The sequence below is a fragment of the Mastomys coucha genome, unplaced genomic scaffold, assembly GCF_008632895.1.
Source record: "Mastomys coucha isolate ucsf_1 unplaced genomic scaffold, UCSF_Mcou_1 pScaffold6, whole genome shotgun sequence".
NCBI lineage: Eukaryota > Metazoa > Chordata > Mammalia > Rodentia > Muridae > Mastomys > Mastomys coucha.
In genome coordinates this window covers 56624369-56634690 of record NW_022196912.1, presented here as the reverse complement: position 1 = coordinate 56634690, position 10322 = coordinate 56624369, and positions in this window count along the sequence as shown.

Below are 10322 nucleotides of genomic sequence, written 5' to 3'. Positions count from 1 at the left end.
GACCTGCTTGAGTTCCAGTCCTGACTTCCTCTGGTGATAACAGCAATGTGGAAGTGTAAGCCAAATAAACCCTTTCCTCCCCAACTTGCTTCTTGGTCATGATGTTTGGCAGGAATAGAAACCCTGACTAAGACAGTATGTTTTCCTAGTGGTTCGAAAATCCTATCAAACTGACAGTGAGCTAAAGATTTGGGATTTATGAATTGCTGGGGTCCAGGAGTTACCCCCCCAAACCACACAAATGTCAATTTCAGTCAGACAGGAATAGTTTATTGAGCATTCACCTCAGGACTGATTGATCAGGGCTGCAGAACAGATTCAGGAGCTGATTGCAACAATGAGCCAGAATCCTACAGAGCTTTTAAGCCTGAGATCAACAAACGTCTGTGCCAGGTTACTCCACCAATCAGGATTTAGGGATAGAGGACTTCCTCAGGAACATGTCTTTGGTGAACACTTATCCTGTTCCCATTGTTTAGGATATTCAACTGTGGCTGGGGACTTGCCTTGCCTAACATTCAAGTCTTAACTTGCCAACCAGGATGTCAGTTACCTACGTACAAGACTCTGCCAAGTGGGATGTCAATTCCCAGGGATGTCTTAGAAACTTGAAACTTTACCCAACCCCTACTCAAAATGGAAATCTTATTACAAATGGCTTCTTATATTGGTACAGGTGTTTCTCATATGTTGGGGATCCCAGGGGCGCTTATAAAGACAAAACCTATAAAATTTCATACTGTACTGCTGGGCAATTTGTTCAGGTACAAACTTATTGCGGCTATACAAAGCAGTTCATTTTTTTAAAGATTTATTTATTTCATGGATATGAGTACTCTGTAGCTATCTTTAGGCACATAAAACAAGAACATCAGATTCCATTACAGATGGTTGTGAGCCACCATGTGGTTGCTGGGAATTGAACTCAGGATCTCTGAAAGAGCTCAGTGCTCTTAACCACTGAGCTGTCTCTCCAGCCCTATAGAAAGCAGTTCTAAATGACCTCTACTGTGACTGGTTCTAAGATCACCAGATCACATACTATAACAGAATATACAATCAACTGGGGCATGAGAAAATTTCCTTCTAAGAGTACATAAGAGCATTTCCCTTGTAACAATAGAAACAACATAAAATAGTTGGATGGCTAGAGAGGCAGAAGTTACCCAGGCCTCCACATGAATGACATCAAGTCAATATGGCAGAGACCATCAAAAGGAAATAGAAGAAAATGAACACAAAGCTTGTTGCAAATCCTTTTCAAAGAAAAGTGACACTCCCTACCCCATGGCTTATATCTACTTTACTGCTAAGAGGGTAGTTACCTTTAAATCATTTTTCTTCGTACCATATCTGCTGCATATGAACTATTTGAGGAGTATGGAAGCAAGAAGAGCATTCACACTGAACAATATAATCACTGAGTATTCATCATAGACCACTTCCATGATGTGATGCCTGAGGACTTGGATTACCTCCCCCTGTCTGTTGTCCATAAGACTCTTCAGCAACATAAGCTGCTTAGGATTATTAGGACAAAACTTGTCCATGAAACTCTGGGAGTGATTAGGGAGATTGCTAATGAGACATCCGATGTTAATTTTGGGGGAAAAAATTGCTACTAACACCCAGTTTGGTGTGAATAAAGACTACACATCTTGTTAAACTTGTAAAGCTTCAATCAGAGGTTGGTGGATCTCTGTGAGTTTGAGCCCAGCATGGACTACAGAGACAGGGCTGTTGCACAGAGGAGACAAAACAAGCAAATCTCAAAACAAGCAAACAAACAAACAAAAATGAATTTGGTTATTTGAAGCCAAATATAGTAAAATTCACTTCTTTTCTTTCTTTTGGTATTGTTTGTTTGTTGGTTGGTTGGTTTGTTGTGAGACAGCATTTCGGTGTAGGCCTGGCTGTCCTGAAACTCACGCTGCAGAGCAGGCTGGCCTTGAACTCACAGAGATCTGTCTGCCTCTGCCTCCAAAGCACTGGGATTAAAGAAGTACACCACCACCTCTTTGCTCTAATATTCATTTGTTAATGATGCTCCGGAGAAGAAAGGCAGAAATAGATGGAGGGAAGAAAGATGGTGAGGAGGGTGAACAGAAGGGAAAGAGGGGGGCCACACTGAACTCACACATATCTAAGCTTTGGTTTAAGCAAAAGAGCTATGACTTACATTGGCTCACCTTTCTGCATTGTCTTGAATTTCTGGAAACCTAATAGTTGTTCAGGGAAAGTTGTTCTTATAATGAATATGAAAGAAATAATACAATTGGGAAGCCACCATTCAGCAATCCTGTATGTCAAATAAAGATCATCATGCAAATGTAAAATTATTAGGTGAATGGTTGATGGGAGACTTTATAATTGCAATCAAACTGTCATAGTGTAAGAACTGAGTCAAGTGGGATTCCAGGCATTGTCTTTCCTGATCTAAAGCCTCATGAAGTATCCCTGCACACCTGTAAAGTATTCTTGCCAAAACAAAAGGGAAAATTGAAAGCAGAAACAAATTAGGACTTATAGCTGTTACTTCCTGTTATTTTTGTTGTTAGAGGTGGAATTATGTTTGTGAGGGTTTGTTGAAAAATTACTTTCTTGCTTTTTCTAGGGTGTAGTTTCACTCCTTGTGTTGGTATTTTTCATCTATTATCCTTTGTAGGGCTGGATTTGTGGAAAGATATTGTATAAATTTGACTTTGTCATGGAATATCTTGTTTTCTCCAGCTATGGTAATTGAGAGTTTTGCTGGGTATAGTAGCCTGGGCTGGCATTTGTGTTCTTGTAGGGTCTGTATAACATCTGCCCACTATCTGCTAGCTTTCATAGTCTCTGGTGAGAAATCTGGTGTAATTCTGATAGCCCTGCCTTTATAAGTTACTTTACCTTTTTCCCTTACTGCTTTTAAAATTCTTTCTTTGTTTAGTGCATTTGGTGTTTTGATTATTATGTGACAGTAGGAATTTCTTTTCTGGTCCAGTCTATTTAGAGTTCTGTAGGCTTCTTGTTTGTTCATGGGCATCTCTTTCTTTAAGTTAGGGAAGTTTTCTTCTATAATTTTATTGAAGATATTTACTGGCTCTTTAAGTCGGGAATATTCACTCTCTTCTATACCTATTATCCTTAGGTATATTCCTTTGGTCTTCTCATTGGGACCTGGATTTCCTGAATGTTTTTAGATTAGGAGCTTTTTGCTTTTTGCATTTTCTTTGACTGTTGTGTCAATGTTTTCTATGATGTCTTCTGCCCCTGAGATTCTCTCTTCTGTCTCTTGTATTCTCTTGGTGATGCTTGCATGACTCCTGATCTCTTCCCTAGGTTTTCTAACTCCAGGGTTGTCTCCCTTTGTGATTTCTTTATTGTTTCTATTTCCATTTTTAGATTCTGGATGGTTTTGTTCGTTTCCTTTGCCTGTTTGATTGTGTTTTCCTGTAATTTTTGTGTTTCCTCTTTAAGGGCTTTTAGCTATTTACCTGTGTTCTCCTGTATTTCTTTAAGAAAGTTATTTATGTCTTTCTTAAGGTCCTGTATCATCATCATGAGAAGTGATTTTAGATCTGAATCTTGCTTTTCTGGTGTGATGGTGTATCCAGGACTTGCTATGGTGGGAGTATTGGGTTGTGATGATGCCAAGTAACCTTGGTTTCTGAGGTTTATGTTCTTAAGCTTGCCTCCCGCCATCTGGTTATTTCTAGTGCTACATCTGGTTATCTCTAGTGCCATATCTGACTGGAACTGTAAGATTTGGAAAGCCGAGTCTTACATCCAGGATGTCTCCACTCACAAAGACACAGAGACAAAGAGGTTTAACAATCCAGTATACTGGAGTTGTCCAGCAATCGGGACAAAGGCAACCACGAGGAGCAAAAGCACACACTCTTTATACCCTTTCAGAACATAGTTTTATAGCATGAGTTAGTTATCTCTCATTGGTTGAGCTCATTGTTCTTTGTTTCCATTGCCCTTTGTGCCCTAGGTGAGGAGATACCTTTGGCACATGGGGAAGGGGGTGAGAGATCCACCTCTCACTGTGGGTGAGGCTGTTTCCTGGAACTGAGCATTACTCCCTGCAATTAGGGCATCTCCTGGGGATGGATGTTTATTCAGTAAACTCTTTTGAAGCTCTCTGACTTTAAGCTTAATGGACATTCCTGGCTTCCCGGTATTTTTATGAGGTGTCCCTGTTTGCTCAATTTTTACAGAGCTTGTCCTTCCTATGATCCTGGTTGTGTCAGAACTCCTCAGAATCAAGCTGTCTCTGTGATTCTGGGATTCTGGGATCCTGGGATCCTGAGATCCTGGGTGTGTCTGAGCTCCTGGGAGTCAAGCTGTCTCTAGGACCCTGAGATCCTGATGTGACCAAGCTCCTGGGATCCTGGGATCCCGGGATCCTGGGATCCTGGGATCCCGGGATCCTGGGCTTGTTAGAGTGCCTGGGAATGGAGATTCCTCTGGATGTTGTAAGACTGCCTGGAGAGTTTTGGCCCAAGGTCTGTTCAGAGCACAGGCCCAGACCAGAGGGAACACATGCCACTGGTCTGGCAGAATTCCTGTGTGCCTGGGTCTCATTGGTCCACATCACAACTTAAAGAGACTTTGGTAGCAATCATAGATACTTGACTATGGGCAGTGTCAGACAGTACCCAAGAATCACTGCAATTTCATTAGGTATAAAAATGACTTTCCATGTATATTTTAAGTCCATTATTTTTGAAGAAAAATTCTAAAATATGTTAAGATTAAAGGACCTATTCTCTAGTATTTACTTAAAATGCTTCAAGTGGAAAAAAAAAAGGAAAGAGAAGAAAAGGGAATGAGTAAATGGCATGAATGTGATAATATATAATTATAATAAAGAAGTTCTTTGTCCTTTTCTTTGTATTTATATGTTTGAAACAAATGTCTTGTTTAGCCCACATTTCCTAGAAAACAATGCCTGAGACAGGAGTGACTTACAGCTAAGTATATTGCAGGGAGAGTGGTACCTTAGGAAACAACAGTGTTGGGCAGGGAGAGAGAGAAGAAATAATCAAGAAGAGAGACACAATGTATCCTGCCATCTTCTGGGTCTCCTTGTCCATACCTGCTCCATAAAGAAAGGCAACCATGTGAAGAAAAATACCGGACCCACAGAGTAGGAAGAGAGAGTCTCACAGAGTGAGATTTAGTAATTCTTACCACATCATGTTTTAGTGTACTTTCTTAGTTTTTGATATTATATATAATTACACCATGCCCCCCTTCCCTTTCCACCCTCCAAACCCTCCCATGTATCCCCACATGCTTCATTTCAAATTCATGCTCTCTTTTTCTTTAATTGTTGTTGTTATTGTTGTTGTTGTTGGTGGTGGTGGTGGTGGTGGTGGTGTGTGCAACCTGCTCAGACCGTCTACTTTTACTACATGTGCCATTTGGTATTGGATAACCAATCAGTATGATCTTCACTAAAGACTATTTCTCTCATTCTCAGTTTCTTGGTGTGTATTATATTTTACTCAATCAGTGACTTAAAGACTTAGTGACGATATCTATTCATTTATTCTTTTAATCTCCTTTGACTGGAATAATCACTCTGCTTGATTATGATCTCTCTGGGATAATTCATTTATAATCACTACACTATATCTGTATTTGTATCAATATATAACACCACATACAATAAATATGCATGTCAATTAAAAATTATAATCCATAGACATGGGATTGTTTGACAGGTATATTGTTTGCCTACCATTGCATAAATCTCTAGGTTGGAGGCCCAGCCTGTATATGTTGGGCATAGTGTCCCTTATATGTAATTTGGCACTTAGGAACTGGAGGTAGGAGGATCAAGAGATTCAAGTTGAGTTAAAGGTGAGTTTAATTTTGAAAAATTAAAAAATAAAAAAGAGGAAGAAAGAAAATAAATTAAGTTCATTCAGACCATAATAATTTATAATTAATAATAATCACAGCCACACAAATGACTACAGAAACTAACTGCAAAAGAATGATTTTTCTGTAGTACTTTGTACATCTCTACATAGGCTCTGTGTGTAACACATGGCTGCTGTTAACAAGCATTTGTAGGAAGGCCTTTGATCTTCCTAGATCATGAGATCATGAGAGATTTATAAAGAACTGCTTCAAGGACATTTCTTATTCACCTTTCCATATGTCAGGGCAGTGGTCAGAAAGATCCCATCACCTCCTGTGTTTCACTTCAGACTTTTCAAGGAACACCTGCAGGTAAACAGGCTGTAGCATGCCTTTGACTCCTTAGCAACAAAGTATACTGATGTCCTAGTAGAATTCTTCCGGCCCTTTGGTTTCAGTATCACTGTGTTTGAGGGATACTAGAACTAGCATCTGCGGTTACTATTGCTTTGGCTATAGGGAAAAATAATGTATGTGCTGGATCTCAGAACTAGCAGCTCATTATCCTTTATGGGCTCATCCATCAGCCTTGTCTTATCTTAGAAAATTCTAGGCAGGAAGTTTTGGCTTTGTTTCATCCTACGGTTTTCTTCATTTTCTTGTTGCCCTGTGCACAGCTTGTAGTATAGATAGTCAGTATCCAGTACACAAACTCCTCAAAAGACTTGCATTCACAGTCCAGAAACACAATGGCTGTAGAATAATTTTGGATGACAATCCAGAAAGCCTTTTTCCCACTATCTTTCCTTCAAAATGATGATAGATTCTCAAACCAGGTTGAAGCTAGACATGGTATTACAGGCCTATGAGCTCAAGGCTTGGAGCTCAGAGGACTAGGGCAGGAAGACCACAAGTTCCCAGTCAGCTTGGGCTACATGGCAAGACTCTACCCATTCCCCCAAAATAAATCAGGTCTGGATTCAAGGTTCAAACCTGAGTGAGAAAGGGGAGGGCAAGATAGTATGGGGTTGTGAGGATGTGTTCAGTGTACAAAATATACTTGTATGAAAATGTCGTAGTGTAACACATTGCTATGTACAAAGAATATGCAAAGTGTAAATTAATAATAAAATATAAAAACAGTCAGAACTCCTAAAGGAGAAAGACCAGCCAAAGGTTCTTGGGAGGGGGGTAAGGGGGAAGTAGGACCTTGGAGAGAGAAAAGTCTCAAAGCTACACACATATGCATATGTTTTACACCCAACTACCATAGCCCCAGCGCAAGGGATTTTAGCAAGGCACTTTATTTGTACTCATGATTAGACATTATCCACACGGACTACCAAACATTTGGAAACTACTAGAACAAGACTCATCAAAGAGCAAGTGATATGGCTATACATCACACAGGGGAGTGACCTCCTCCTCTTCTACCTTTGATGCACAGCATGATTAACAATATTGTTATGGTACAACTTTGCCTTTTATAGTTGGTATACTGAGACAGGAATTCTCTATTGTATCATAGCGGTATATAACAAAGTAGCAAAGAGCTGAGGGCTAGAAAGATGGCTCAGCAGTTAAGAGTACTGACTGCTTATCCAGAGGTCCTCAGTTCAATTTCCCAGCAGACACGTGGTGGCTCACAACCATCTGTAATGGGTCTGATGCCCTTTTCTGGTGTGTCAGTGACTACAGGAGCAGGAACATAAGGAGGGGGGATAGAGATCCTCCTAGGGAGCAGAAAGGGGGAGCAAGGCCGGGGCTGAGCATCCTTTAGGGGAAGAAGGCTGGGAAACAGGGAGGCCCATAACAAAAAAGGTCTCATTCAAACAGGGGGCTTCTTTATCAGGTATTTACCACATGGTGATATATGGCACTGGTCAAGGTGGACCCAGGCCTCATAAACTAAACATTCACCCTGTAATTGATGGAGAGATGGAAAGTCCCTTCCTCAGGCCATCCTACTTTTTAGGTGGGCCATTCATTCCTGCAAAAGATGGCTAGTTTGTGGGGATGAACAACCAAGACCATCTTGGAATGGGAGACACCAGCATGCTAGACTTCTGCAGAATAAAAATACTCTTTGCTTTTACATACTATTTGAGTCCGGGGTATTCTTTTTCAGCGAATTATGGACCCTTACAATGTAATGCAACTAGGTTTTAGCATTTTAGCTAACTAAATAACCCTTGGGAAAGCTGGCTTGCCTGAAGGCAAGCTAAGGAGATGGGAGGAACAATTTATTCCCTTAATGGTATGAAATGACATTATATACTTAAACATCCTAGAAGCCCCTCCCTCCATGAAATCCTTCACAGATCTTTGCCCATTTTTCTGAGTTTTAACAAAATGTGTAAAAAATTTTTTTCCTTTTTTTTTTTTTCCAGACACTGACCAAAAGCCTGAGCATGCTCTTTCCCGCACTCTGGAGTTCCTCTCCACTCCTCTGAGGCTGCCCCACTTTCTACAGCTGCCTGCTGCCTAAGTCTAAAAGACCAGTCCTTCTCTTCCTCAGCTCCCTCTTCCTAGAAGCTGCTGGGGTTTTCAGCTTACCTCCCTGTCAGTTTCCTCTCAAGTGCTAATGACCTCTCCTTGGAACTTCCTTCTGAGTCCCCCTTTTTAATTTTTTTTTCCTTTGAGAGGCAGAGGTTAGGTACCTCCCCCACCCCCACCACAAGAAAGACTTTCTCTGTGTAGCCCTGGCTGTCCAGGAACTAACTCTATAGACCAGGCCTGCTTCAAGTTCAGAGATTTTCACAAAAACGCTGTGCAGCCCTGTGTTTGTGTGTGTGTGTACAGGCTCATAATACACTGAGTTGCTGAACTTAGGAAAGCCTAGTTTCTTCCTCTGCAGATCTAAAATAGTGATAGTATCTGCTTTGAAATCTAGTGATAGTATCTGCATTAGAGTCTGTGGAAAGCAATAAGTATGTTTAAGTATTTTTAGCATAGCTTGGCATATAGTAAACCTTTAGCAATTTAAAGATACCCTTATTATGTTACTTGTTGTTCAAAGAACAATGAAGAACTCAGAGAGCAAAATCACTCCAGCACACTTCAGCTTATATCTGTCAACCCCCAGCTAATATACAGACTTGAGGGAAAATAAATATTTGTCTCAAACCCCTGAGTTTTGGAGTGGTTTGTTATACAGCAGTAGCTGACCAATAGATCAAGGCTACTCTCAGTTCTAACATGCTTTACTTCCACAATGTATACTGAACCTGTTGCTTCTCTTGTTTGGAAGCATGATTACATGCTCTTCTCGACCATGAAATGGAGAGTAAAACATATCCATTCTCATCACTGCTGCTTCTCTCAGTGTTCATTCACCATACAGATGCTGCCTTAAGAAACCAAGCATGATTATTGATCATCATTCTCATTACTTTAATAGTTTTTTTATAGTTCACAGGCTGTTTTCAAAAGGATGGATATTGTCTTGCTTATTACCAGAAAAAAAGAAAACATTATAGACTACATTGCAAGTGCACAATGAGTTTTCAATTAACTTAAAAAGAACTGCTTTATGTTTTCTAAATCACTGAGACATATATTCTTAAGAATTTTTTTGATATAAAACAACAATCAATTTAACAGTCTTATGTAGATACTTGTCTACAGCAATACTGAAAATACATATGCTTTTCTCAATATAAATTTTAAATAACTCCAAACATATTAACTGTATATTTCAAAATAATACATCACTACTAGTATTTTCTTAAATGAACATAAATATATAAAGTCTTTTTGTTTGTTTGTTTGTTTTGTATTTAGTAGAGTTTAAAATCTTGGCTCTTACTATGGTACAAGCCTAAAATAAGAACAATTTTTAGACATTGGATTTCATTGTAATTAGGCTGTACTTCAATGACCCTCACATCACCAAAGGATTTTACCTCCATCATAGCTAAGCTGAGAGTTGACCGTTCTGCTGCTCCAAGGAATGAATTGTAGGCACGATTTTTGGATACAGACTTCCTGCTATCATCAAAACTATTTGACTTGAGTGAGTGACTTTAGTCTCAGCCCACAGAGAACAGGTTACATTCATTTAAGAAATGGTGTGTGTATTAAGATGGTCTATCCATAGAATCATTCACCAACTGTTTCAATGAACAATGGTTCTGCTTGGAGGGTGGCACAGACATTACCTGAGGGTAAGAATTTGGTTCGTTAGCTGTGATAATTTGGAAAAGCATTCATCTCAGAGAAAGAGTAACTTATAAAGTCCTCTTCTTCAAACTTGATACAAGAGTTACAAACATCAAACAAAACATTCAGTCTCACTCTTTGTTGTTCTCTTACAAGCCACCTCCCTAGTTAACATTGTCTATGTTTCTTTTGGGTATATAAATACTTTTGAAATATATAAAATATATATGGTTTTCAGCTGTTCTGAAAACCATAGTATAGTGTAAAAACATGAAATAAACAATACTACTAATAGAGAGGCT